Source organism: Pan troglodytes, chromosome 2 (assembly GCF_028858775.2).
Source record: "Pan troglodytes isolate AG18354 chromosome 2, NHGRI_mPanTro3-v2.0_pri, whole genome shotgun sequence".
NCBI classification, from domain to species: Eukaryota; Metazoa; Chordata; class Mammalia; order Primates; family Hominidae; genus Pan; species Pan troglodytes.
Genome location: NC_086015.1, coordinates 29,666,879 through 29,673,356, shown reverse-complemented (window position 1 = coordinate 29,673,356; position 6,478 = coordinate 29,666,879). Strand labels below are relative to the sequence as shown.

The following is a 6,478-nucleotide window of genomic DNA, read 5'->3' as shown; positions in this document are numbered from 1 at the left end:
GGGCAGGACTGAAATTCTACAGTTCCTACAAGCTCCCAGGTGTTGCTGATGTTGTTGATCTTTGAGTAGCAGGTGGTTTTTGCCATTTTCTCCAGCACCACCCAGGAGGCCTGGGGCAGAATGGAGCTGATAGAGAGTCAGGGGTCAAGTCAATAGATGGAAGTGGAAACAGGAAGTTAAGGAAGTTAAAAAGAGTAGATAAAGCTAGAAGCTGTTGATTTGAAGAGGATGGAGAAGGGCTTGAAGATTGAAGTAGGCGTCTGATGGGACAAAAGTAAAGAACATAGAGAACTGAAGGTAGGTAGGAGTTGTCAGATATGCTTGGCAAGACGGGTTAAAAGCAACTGATGCGGTTTGTAATGGCTGAAACAGAAATTCAGCTACCTAATAATGGCATATAAATAACATGATAGTAAAAATACAACCTACATTCACTTTATAGTCTTCCTAAACACAAAAAAATTTAAACTGGGTGCATTAAAATTCTTATCTTCTTTCTTTTTAATTAAATGTCTTTTGTTCCTGTTATCTTCCCTCTAGATTTTAAATTTCCTATTTTTTTTCCCCAAGTGTTCATGTTTATTGAGGGCACTAGGGGCCACAAAGGAGCCCTGGGCATCTGGGGGCGAGGCCTGGCATTTGCCTGGACAGTGGCCCAGCGAGCGGCCAAGGATGAGGTCTCCACCACCCGGTTTACTTGAAAGTGTGGCTGTCGGCTTCACCCCGGCCAGAGCCTTTTTGCCCAAACATGGCGGCACAGCAAGGGTGGTTGCAGTAGGGCTTGCTTTCGTGCTCAGCGTGGCCCTCGGAGGTCAGCGTCTTCCCACATTCTCGCACTTCAGGCAGGGCCGAGGCAAGTCCTTGCCCAGAGAGGTCACCCTCTCGGGGAAGTACACTTCCTTGTCGCACTTGGGGCACTTGGGCATGGCGGCTCCGGGTCCGGTGCTGGCGGCGGCGGCTGGGGCGGGACGGGCTACAGGTGTGAGACTAAGTTTTAAATTTCTACTAGGTAAAGATTTTACTTTGGGATTAACATTTACACAGCTTTATATTGCACAGGGAGCTTGGCTGATCAACATATTTAAGTGCTTTTCTTCTGAACTAGTATATGAACTTTTCTGATCCATAAATCTAATCATTTTTTGTCAGGAAAATCTATTATCATCTTTCTCATTAAAACAGTATAATGCCATTATTTCACAGTTTATTTTTCTTTTGAATAGGGCATCACCCGCATTCTTAGAAACATAACTCTGTTGAGTAAAAGACTGAAATAATGTGGCAATCCTGTAGTCTAGCACCTGTCCAATTATGTTGTACTTATAACAAGATTCTTTCATATTTGAATGGATCATTATTAATCTTTAGGAAGTGGTGCTGTATGATGGGAATAGAAAAGGGCATAAGATAGGATCCCTTCTCTTGGCTGTGTTCAAAGACTGAGATATACATGTGTAAAGTCTTAGGAAATAATAACATCAGGCAGTATTTTAGTTAAATCCCAGAATAAATGATATGAAGAGTTTAAAGGCAGTTTGAAAGGAAAAGTAAGTACAGGTAATTAAAAGCAAAAGCCATTACCAGATTTTTTTTTTTTTTTACTTTAGGATCAATTAAAGGCATAATTTTCAATTAGTGTTAATTCTAACTGTCTTGGGTGCTAGATTCTCTCAAACCTGAAATCAATATTATTAGCAGTTGTTATTAGCCAACACTAAACTGGAACAATTTAACTAGCACTTAAAATCATTATAAAATATTCTAGACAAGCAAAAAGGCATAAAGGATAGATAATAAATACAAAATAATTTTTCATTGATATTTGCCAGTCTTCAGCCTAGCAGATACTCAGTAAATGTTTGCTGAATGAATAAATGATTCTCATTTATTATTAAATGCCTTGTCTCCATATTTATAATATCCTTGGAGCCAAGGACATTTGTCTTCCTTTCCATGGTGCCTATAAAATGATGGTTATGTGGTTGGTGTTCAATAAATACTTGTAGGTTGGTTTATTTAAGGCCTAGACTCCCTGTTTGTAGCTCTCTTTAAACTTGAACCCTAACTCATAGCTCTTTTTAACCTGATATTTAGCCTAATTGAAATTACTTTAATTGTTATACATTGTTGATGAAATATACCTCTACAACTCTAAGGAGAGCTAGAAATTTAAACTATAGCTTTTATTTTGTTTTTTACATCCTAACGTCTTTTTTTTTTTTTTTTTTTTTACTAAAAATAGGACATTGTGTGACTTCATGTTGTTGCTTTAAAAAAAATACAGGACATTGCTTAAAGTCCTGATTTGTAATTACAGTAAGAGTAAGTCAAAATCTTATATTGCAAAATAGCTAAGCATAGATTTTTTTCTTTTTTCAAAAATGAACTCAGCTTCAATTTTAAGAGTCCTCCTGTGACTACCAGGGATTCAGCTCCATAAAATCCCATAAAATCTCTTCTATAAAATGATTTCATCCCTGCTGTGTGCATTTATTTTCTGCTTCTTCGTCTAGTTCACTGTTTTAATGTGGGGTTCAAGGACTACTTGCATTGAAATTGTCTGTACTGCTTGTTGTATAGATTCCTGACCCTCCTCTCAAGTCCTTCTATATCCCAACCAGGGCAGTGAGGGTGGCAGCTTGTCACTCACATTTTTTTCTCCAGATGCTTCTTAAAGAAGCTAAATTTGAATACATTGTTACTGCTATTTTCTTAGCTGTGGTTCTCTTGTTCAACTTCCAGGTCTGGATTGGCTTTATATTTCTGTTTCTATTCTTCATCTTCCATACCCTACCCCTGCTTCCAACTTTGGCACTTCGCTAACAACTCTCTTCTCTCAGTCATGGTCTCATGCACTACCTGCTAACATGGAAATTTGGGAGTAGCCACTGTTACAAGATTGCTTTCCCTCCTCACTTTAGTCTCTGTAGCCATAGTCACCAGAGACGCTAAAAACCATTCTATTTGGTGTGTGTAGTGTGATAGATCAGTGCTACTCACAGGAGACTATGAATGAGATAAGCTTGTGCTTGGATAAGCAGCACACTTTCTTTTCAAGAAAGTCTTGTTACATTTTTATAGTGGTGCAAGCTCCTTAGCACTTTGTGGACCAATAACCCATGGTCCATGGAAGCAACCATTCCACTGAGCACATTTTGAGGCCTGTGCTACAGATTTTTGGGGGAAATGGCTTCACTGAGATATAATTAATATACCATAAAATTCACCCATTTAAAGGTTACACAAAGTATATTCAAAGACTCACCACAGTCAATTTTAGAACATTTTCATCACCTTGAAAAGAAACCCTGTGCCCTTAAGCTGTCACTCCCAATCCTCCAATCCTGTCCTCCCCCAGGCTTAATAAATCACTAATATACTGTCTGTCTATATTTGCCTCTTCTGGATATTTCATATAAATGAAATCATATGATATGTGATCTTTCATGGCTGGCTTCTTTCATTTTAGCATGTTTTCAAAATTTGTCCATATTGTAGCTTGTAATAGTATTTCATTCATTTGATGGCCAAATAATATCCCATTACGTAGATATACCACATTTTGTTTATTCATTCATCCGTTGATGGGCATTTGGATTGTTTCCACCTTTTGGATACTGTGAATAATACTGCTATGAACATCCACGTACAAGCTTTTTTTGTGAGCATATGTTTTCACTTCTCTTGGGTATACAGCTAGAAGTGAAATTGCTGAGTCAAATGATGGTTCTGCATTTAAATTTCTGAGGAACTGTCAACCTTTTCCACCATTTTACATGCCTACCAGCAGTGTATGAGTGTTCTCCACTCCACTTTCTGGCCAACATTTACTAGCCTCCATGTCTTTGGTTATAGCCATTTTACAGGTGTGAAGTGGAAGCTTATTGTGATTTTCATTTGTGTTTCCCTGATGACTATTGATATAGAGCATCTTTTCATGCATTTATTGGCTATTTGTATATCTTCTTTGGAGAAATGTCAATTCAGATTTTTTAATTGAGTTACTCGTTTTATTATTGGGGATTGTAAGAGTTTTTCACTGAAAACAAGTCCATTAGATATGATTTGCAAATATTTTCTCCCATTCCATGGGTTGTCTTTTCACTGTCTTAATGGTATCCTTTGCAGCACAGAAGCTTAATTTTGATAAAGTCCAATTTATTTATTTTTACTGAGGCTCATGGGTTTGGTGTTTAAGAATTTATTGCGAAATCCAAGTTCATAAATATTTATCCCTATATTTTTATCTGAGAGTTTTATAGTTTTGACTCTCCCATTAAGGCCTTTGATCCATTTGGGATTAATTTTTGTATATAATGTGAAGTAAGGGTCCAACTTTAGTCTTTTGCATGTGGCTATCCAGTTGTTTCAGCACCATTTGTTGAAAAGACTATTCTTTCCCTATTGAATGATCTTGGCACCCTGGTTGAAAATCATTTGACTGTAGATATATGGGTTTATTTCTGGACTCTCAATTCTATTCCATTGACTTATATGTCTATTCTTATGCCAGTTCCTTACAGTCTTCATTACTGTGGCTTTCTAGTAAGTTTCCAAATTGGGAAGTATTGATCTTTTTTTTTTTCTTTTTGAGACGGAGTCTCGCTCTGTCGCCCAGGCCGCAGTGCAGTGGCGCAATCTTGGCTCACTGCAAGCTCCGCCTCCTGGGTTCACGCCATTCTCCTGCCTCAGCCTCCCCAGTGGCTGGGACTACAGGCGCCCGCCACCACGCCCAGCTATTTTTTTGTATTTTTCGTAGAGACGGGGTTTCACTGTGTTAGCCAGGATGGTCTCGATCTCCTAAGCTCGTGATCCACCCGTATCGGCCTCCCAAAATGCTGGGATTACAGGCATGAGCCACCGCGCCCGGCCTGATCTTTCAATTTTATTTTTCTATTAGAAGATTGTGTTGGTTATTCTGAGTCTCTTGAGTTTCATGAGTCTTAGAATTGGCTTGTCCTGTTCTACAAAGCCAGCTAGAATTCTGCTAGGGGTTGATTTGAATTTGTAGATCAATTTGGGGAGTATGGTCATCTTAACAATATTGCCTTTCAATCCGTGAACATTGGACATCTTCCCATTATTTCGATCTTTAATTTCTCTCAACAACGCTTTGTGGTTTGAGTACAAGTTTTGCACTTCATTTGTTAAACTTACTCTGAGTATTTTATTCTTTTTGATGCTATTGTAAAAATGGGTTTGTTTTTTTAAATTTCATTTTTGGATTATGTATTTATAATTTTTACTCCTTAGGGACATTTAGAGAAAAATAAAACTGTTGCAGGGAAAACTTGGCTGATGGCCTGTCAGCCAGCATTTCTCATTCTTTGAGATTCTATGTAGAGAAAAAAGTGTTCTGTGGTCAAATAATTTTGGGGAATGCTGTATAACATGTTTATGATACCCATAAACATATAGAAAGGCCTGAGAAGTCAGCACCTTAAACCTTTAAATCCTGTGAAAGCAAAGCCCTTCCTTCATCTACTTTGAATTACTTAATCTTGAATGCAAATGAATTTTAGATCCTTCTTAATATGTGATGAAATATAGAATTTATGCGACTGAGGTCTTGAAAGGCAAAGTTAATATACTTCATAATTTTGCCTAGAGTAGATATTAATGGTTGGCCATGATGTTTATTGTAAAATGTACTTAAAGTGCCAGTGAAAATAGTTCTTTTTGAAAGTACCATTTAAATTCAACCAGCAGCCTGGCACAGTGGCACATGCCTGTAGTGCCAGCTACTCAGGAGGCTGAGACTGGAGTTCAAGGTTACCATGTACTATGATCATGCCTGTAAATCGTCACTGCACTTTAGCCTGGGCAATATAGTAAGACCCCATTGCTAAAAATTAAAAAAAAAAAAAACAACCCTGTAAACTACTGTCTTTTTTTCAATTTTTTCTTTGAATCAAGTGTCTTAAATGAAAGTTTCCTAACTGTTTATAACAATATAATGATGAGTAGGATGTTTAGGAGTGAAGAAATGGGGCTTGAAGGAGCTATTAGATAAATAAGCATACAGTACTTTTAAGATTAGGTGAGGTATAAAAAAGGAGCATGGCCTGAGGAGTTGAACACACCTCAATTTGAATCCTAGCTCTGTGTGTTTGACTTAAGTGATAGTGCACATATCTCATGGTTTTTCTGAACCTCAGTTTCCTCACTTTAACATAGTTTTAACAGCTACATCACTTTATAAAATATACAACTTCATTCTCTAAAGAACAGATATAGTATTTATAATTCCATTTTTGCATAGGCTTTGCCTGTGTCCCTCGGTCCAGCCCTGGAGACTTGTGTCTGATTTAAAGAAACACCGGAGATTCAATTCTGGGGGCAGCTTAGAGGTTTGCATAAATGGAGTAGATTCAAGAGTTCCACCTATCTGAAATATACCCAAAGCTGGGCCAAAGCAAAATTTGGAATCACATGAAGTTTACCTGCACTGTTCCCTCAACTCTTATTTCTGTCTTCT

General features: G+C 37.8%; 1 pseudogene; it reads right to left on the bottom strand.

Moving 5' to 3' along the window:
* Positions 1 to 592: 592 nt before the first annotated feature.
* LOC101057967 (cysteine-rich protein 1-like) lies at positions 593 to 926 on the bottom strand (annotated as a pseudogene).
* Positions 927 to 6,478: the final 5,552 nt, after the last annotated feature.